The sequence below is a fragment of the Mesoplodon mirus genome (assembly GCF_964341445.2).
Source record: "Mesoplodon mirus genome assembly, chromosome: 19".
Classification (NCBI taxonomy): domain Eukaryota; kingdom Metazoa; phylum Chordata; class Mammalia; order Artiodactyla; family Ziphiidae; genus Mesoplodon; species Mesoplodon mirus.
The window spans coordinates 48,436,738-48,442,279 of record NC_138995.1 but is presented as its reverse complement, the minus strand read 5'-3'; positions in this window follow the sequence as shown (position 1 = coordinate 48,442,279).

Below are 5,542 nucleotides of genomic sequence, written 5' to 3'. Positions count from 1 at the left end.
TAAAAAAAAACCTCAACAATAACAACTAATACTGCATAGTTTTAATGGAGTCCCATGTATGTTGCAAAAGCGTAGAATAAAAGTCAAAGAATGTATACAGACTCAATGGCTATCTTTTATTTATTTATTTATTTTTAAAAATGGCTACCTTTTAGAAGGCTGAGGGTAGCCATGGATTATAGGAGTTCAGCGGGGGGGGGGGTGGATTGAGCTTTCTCTGCAATGCTATAGGTTTGGGGGAGGCAAATGGGTTAATGAACCTCATGTAGAATAGAGGTTAATTTTTTATTTTTTAAAATAAATTTATTTATTTTTGGCTGCATTCAGGCTTTCTTTAGTTGCGGTGAGTGGGGGCTATTCTTTATTGTGGTGCGTGGGCTTCTCATTGCGGCGGCTTCTCTTGTGGCGCACAGGCTCTGGGCGCGCAGGCTTCAGTAGTTGTGGCCCTCGGGCTCAGTAGTTATGGCTCGCAGGCTCTAAAGCACAGGCTCAGTAGTTGTGGCGCACGGGCTTAGTTGCTCTGCGGCATGTGGGATCTTCCCAGACCAGGGCTCGAACCCGTGTCCCCTGCATTGGCAGGCAGATTCTTAACCACTGTGCCACCAGGGAAGTCCCTAGAGGTTAATTTTTAAAAGAGTTTGGCTAGGGGAAACAGATAGTGCATCTAGGGGGGTGGTTGGCAGAATACAACGTGAAAAGCTGAGAGAATGGCTAAGAAGGAATGGGAGTGCGTGTACTATGAGCAAAAGCCCTCTGGGGCTTGCGGAGGGGAGGAAAGAGAAGAGGAGAGTGAGAAAGTCAAGGAGCCTGGACAAACAGAAGGGACCACTAGGGAGGGAAGGTGAAGAGCTGGGCTGCTCATTGCTTTGTCCTTGGCCGGGCTGGGGGCGTGACCCACAGAGATGTGTTTCCTGATGCTTAAGTTTCCAGCTGTGACAACTAAGGTTCTTCCTCACACGCCTTCTATCCTCCTTTTAAGCTGGAGATCTGTTTCTTCCACTGCTCAAATAGGAAGTTTTGATTATTTTTGCATAAGGACCCAGAATTGAAAATCAGTGCTCCTGCTACTGACCCCCCATGATCCAAAGGAAGTGGACTCTGGTCCTGGACACACCTTTGCTGTCCAGGGCTGCCCAGCAGGCCTAGAGACCTGCTTCTGCCCATGGCTGGGGAACCTGCTTCTCCTGGGTCATGCTCAGGGGTCCTCAGGCTTACGAGGAGGTGGTGTGGGAGCCTCAGTTGCAGCCGCCTGGCCAACCTTCAGCCCTGGCTCAGCATCCCTGCACAGATCTAGGCCAGAGAAATGCAAAAGGAAGAGTAAAACCAAACTTACCTCCAAGGCTCCACAGTATGTGGGCTTTGGAGTCCGATCTGACTTCATATGCCAGCTCAGCCCCACGGCCAGTGTGTATAACTTTGTGCAACCTCAGATTTGCCATCAGGGTTTCTGGGAACTAAGCAAAATAAAATGTGTCGAGCCCTCAGCTCCATAATGGCACCCAGTATGTGATAGTGGTAGTTGAAAATAATGATGCTAACAATACATCTCCTCCTGTCTCTTCAAGACTTTTATCAGAACAGCGTACTATGTTTACGTACTATGAATGTGGTGATGTACTTAGAATAGTTTATTCTAGTGTGATGAACAAGAAAACTGTGTTTTAACTCAGTAAGTCTTTCCCATCCTGGGTTTTGTAAAGTTGGAGTTTCACTGTTTCAAAAAGCTCTAGTGAGCCTGGATTGAGAAGAGTCAGCAAAGAAATTGCTTCCAGCTGTCCAAGGGAGGGTTGTTGGGAGAAATGGCAGCTCCTCTGCCATGTTGGCTGGTCCAGGTGGGACCCCATTCAGCTAGTGAGGCATCCATCATTCCCCACAGCAAGGCCAGGACCAGGGAGAGGTGAGTGAGGCAACTGCCTGGGGGCAAAATTTAAGGCGGTGCCAAAAAACTCAGTAGTCAAGATAAATAACATTTTACTGCAATATATGTTTAGTAAGAATTAATGCAGGGACTTCCCTGGTGGCGCAGTGGTTGAGAATCCGCCTGCCAGTGCAAGGGACACAGGTTCGAGCCCTGGTCCAGGAGGATCCCACATGCTACAGAGCAGCTAAGCCCGTGCGCCACAACTACTGAAGCCCGTGTGCCTAGAGCCCGTGCTTGGCAACAAGAGAAGCCACCCCAGTGAGAAGACCGTGCACTGCAACAAAGAGTAGCCCCTGCTCGCTGCAACTAGAGAAAGCCTGTGCACAGTAATGAAGACCCAACACAGCCAAAAATAAATAAATTAAAAAAAAAAAGAATTAATGCAAAAAAAATTATGATGAACAAAATATCACCACTTTATCACCACTTTACACTCTGGCCTCCAGCCTCATCTTACTGACCCGACCCCTTCAGCAGCTGTCAGGCTTCTAACATCCTTCTTGCTGGGTGTCTTGGGCAAGCCTAGGTCTGCCCTGGTCTAGGGGAAGGGAACTGGGAAATGGGTTCTGTGACGTGCCTTTCATCAGCATGGGGAGGAGCTAGGAAACCTTTCTGGACATTTATCTTTGAATGTGTGTGTATGATTTTTTTTTTAATTTTAATTTTTTGGTGACCTTCATTGAGGAAATGAGAGACTTAAACAAAACAAAACAGAAACAAGTGATAGGAACACGAGAGTTTACAGTAGAAAAAGCAGATTTGAAAACTGTTTTCAGAAAGCCTTCTACTGTCTGTTGTCTATTTTTCAGAAAATAGTCAAGGGTTTGCAAAACCAAGAACAATTTTTCAGTTTTAAGTGCCTTTGCTTTCCCCCAACAATGCTGCTTCAGTAAATACAGGCTCAAGGGTACATCTTGTCTGCCCTTCTAGGATCTGAGCATTCTGTACACCTGGCTTGAAAGCTCAGCTGATTAGCTCTCAGACACCACCCATCGCAATCCTAGGCATATCCCCCAATCCCTGGCTGATGGGGCTGGATGCCCAGCGGGAGAGGATGTTTTCACCCAGGAAGAGACAGGAAACAACTACAATGTAGCAGATGTTGGTTTGATGAGACAATCCATTAGTTGGTTGACCCCTTCCCAAAAGAAATGGGATTGGGGGGAAAAAAAACCCAAAAACCTTCTTCTGCAAGTTGGAAGTCATGTGACAAATGATTTTTGTTGCAATACAATATTTAAATCAAACTAAATGAATAATAATATAATCATAGGCATTCTGCCATTCTCCTACATATTTTTTTTAAAAACTAATTTGAGAATATTTAGAAGTAAGGTAAGCTGTTTGTGGCAGTTATTTGTGGTGTGTATCTAAACTCACTGCTGGGCTTCCCTGGTGGCGCAGTGGTAAGGAATCTGCCTGCCAATGAAGGGGACACGGGTTCGAGCCCTGTTCCAGGAAGATCCCACGTGCCGCGGAGCAACTAAAGCCCGTGAGCCACAACTACTGAGCCTACACTCTAGAGCCCATGAGGCACAACTACTGAAGCCCGCCCTCCTAGAGCGCGTGCTCCACAGCAAGAGAAGCCACTGTAATGAGAAGCCCGTGCACCGCAAAGAAGAGTAGCCCCTGCTCGCTGGGTGCAGCAACGAAGACCCAACGCAGCCAAAAATAATAAATAAATAAGATAAATAAATTTATTTAAAAATAGAAAATAAACTCGCTGCTGAGGGGGCTGCAGTTCTATCAAGGTGGATGTCAGGAGACCAGGTCAGGGGAGCTGGAGGAAATCTAGGGGGAGAAGGACCCCACTTCTTTAGAAATGGCAGTGGAGGCAGGCAGACAAGATTTTAAGTTTTCAGGCAAACACTGCTTTTGAAAAACCTGGATTCTATAATTTGTTATATTAATGATCTTCTTTAAATTATTACTAAAAATGCCATCCAAGGGAACAGGAAGGTAGACTCTGTTTTGTCCTTCCCTTTATCTGTGAACTTCATTTAAAAAGTCACTTTATTTTCAGCACCTTGGTTTTGTTGTTTTTGCCAGAAAGTAACTTTTCTGTTCAACAGTATATTCATGCAGAATAGAAATAAAGATGCTTTTAAAAATTCTTTCAAGCACAAAAGGAGATGGTTTTCAACAGATAATTTTACATATTTACATATTTTACCTTAAGCATTTTGTAGTCTCTGCCTACTGGTGAATGGATCAGATTTTTACACTCTTTCAAAATGAACCAGTTTGGCTTCTAAGCCACTGCAGAGGACGGAAATGAATTCTAACTTTTTTTTTCCGCTTCATTTTCGCATCTTCGCATTTCCTTATTTCACATGGTTTAAAATAAAATGCCTCCAGCTTTATTTTTCCTTTCTCAAGAGCAAAGTGAATGTGACTTTTCGGAGGGGTCACAGGATGCCCTGGGGGCCCTTGGGTGTTGTTGGGCCGCTGCCTGCTTTCAGCTTGACTGAAGGGCTTGTCAGAGTTTTCATCTCCTAAGAAATGAGCCGCCGGCGCTGGCCAGAAGCAGGGGAAGGCAGCAGTCTGAGTCCCACGCTGGTTCTTTCCCACTGACATCAAATCCTGAGGTTTTGAAATTAATCCCACACAAAGACAGCCCTTCATTGTGGTGCCTGTTTGAAATTAGACTAGCAATAATGACCTTTCTAAGATGTCTCGTTGTTAAGATAGCCCCCTGTTGAGACTGAAAGGCTGCTGAGGGCCTCTCCCCCTCTCCCCCCCCCCCACCAGAGTGGGTGAGATGTCCCAGCAGTCAGGTCAAGGTGACCGCCTGGCTTGGCCGGAGGTGCTGCCCGGTGGCAGGAAGTGGCCGCTAGCCCAGATGGCCGGGCTGCCTCGGGCCCCTACGACCTGGAGCCACCGTTGCTTCCCAGGTCTGAGCCGCTGACTGTCCCCGGCTGAGAACTGCTCTCACCTCCAGGTCAAACAGATTCCTTGAGTTCTAACGGGTATTTTTGTTAAAGGGAACTGGAGCCATAAAGGGACTCGGCCTGAACATTAGCAAAGAAAGCAGTCATCCCTCCAAGGAGGAGGAGCCCCCAAGGGACACAGAATGGGGACCGGTGGTCCTCCGCAGAACCCCCGCTGAACCCCACTTATCTTGCTCCTTTTACACAGTGAGTTTTCTTCCCCATAGCACGTGGCTTCCACAGCAGACTGCCTTGCCGGGGACGTGGATGGAGTCGGGTGCAGCCAAGTGGGCCAACCCGGGTTCAGGCATCTGACTATGCCCTCTGAATCCGGAGCAGCACAGCCGCCTCTCCGCTGGGCCCTGGGCACTCATCCACTGTCTCTGTGGTACCTACAGGCTCTTCACACGGAGGCGACTAAGAAAACATTTCTCAGGGAGAACAGACTTGAATGGCAACGTCCCTGCATATTAACAGAAATGGAGGAGTATTTAGAGCTTATGTGGTTTGAATGGGACCTTCTTACCAGACTAGCCCAGAATAACAATTTAGTTATTTTCGAAAACGGCTGTGCTTCTAAATAATTAGATATTGTAATCATTTCCATCAGTGACTCCATTTGGAGCCCTGTTTCCGTTAACATGGTCATTGTGCTACCGTGGCCTGCATGTAGCTCTCGGTCTTTGGAAAT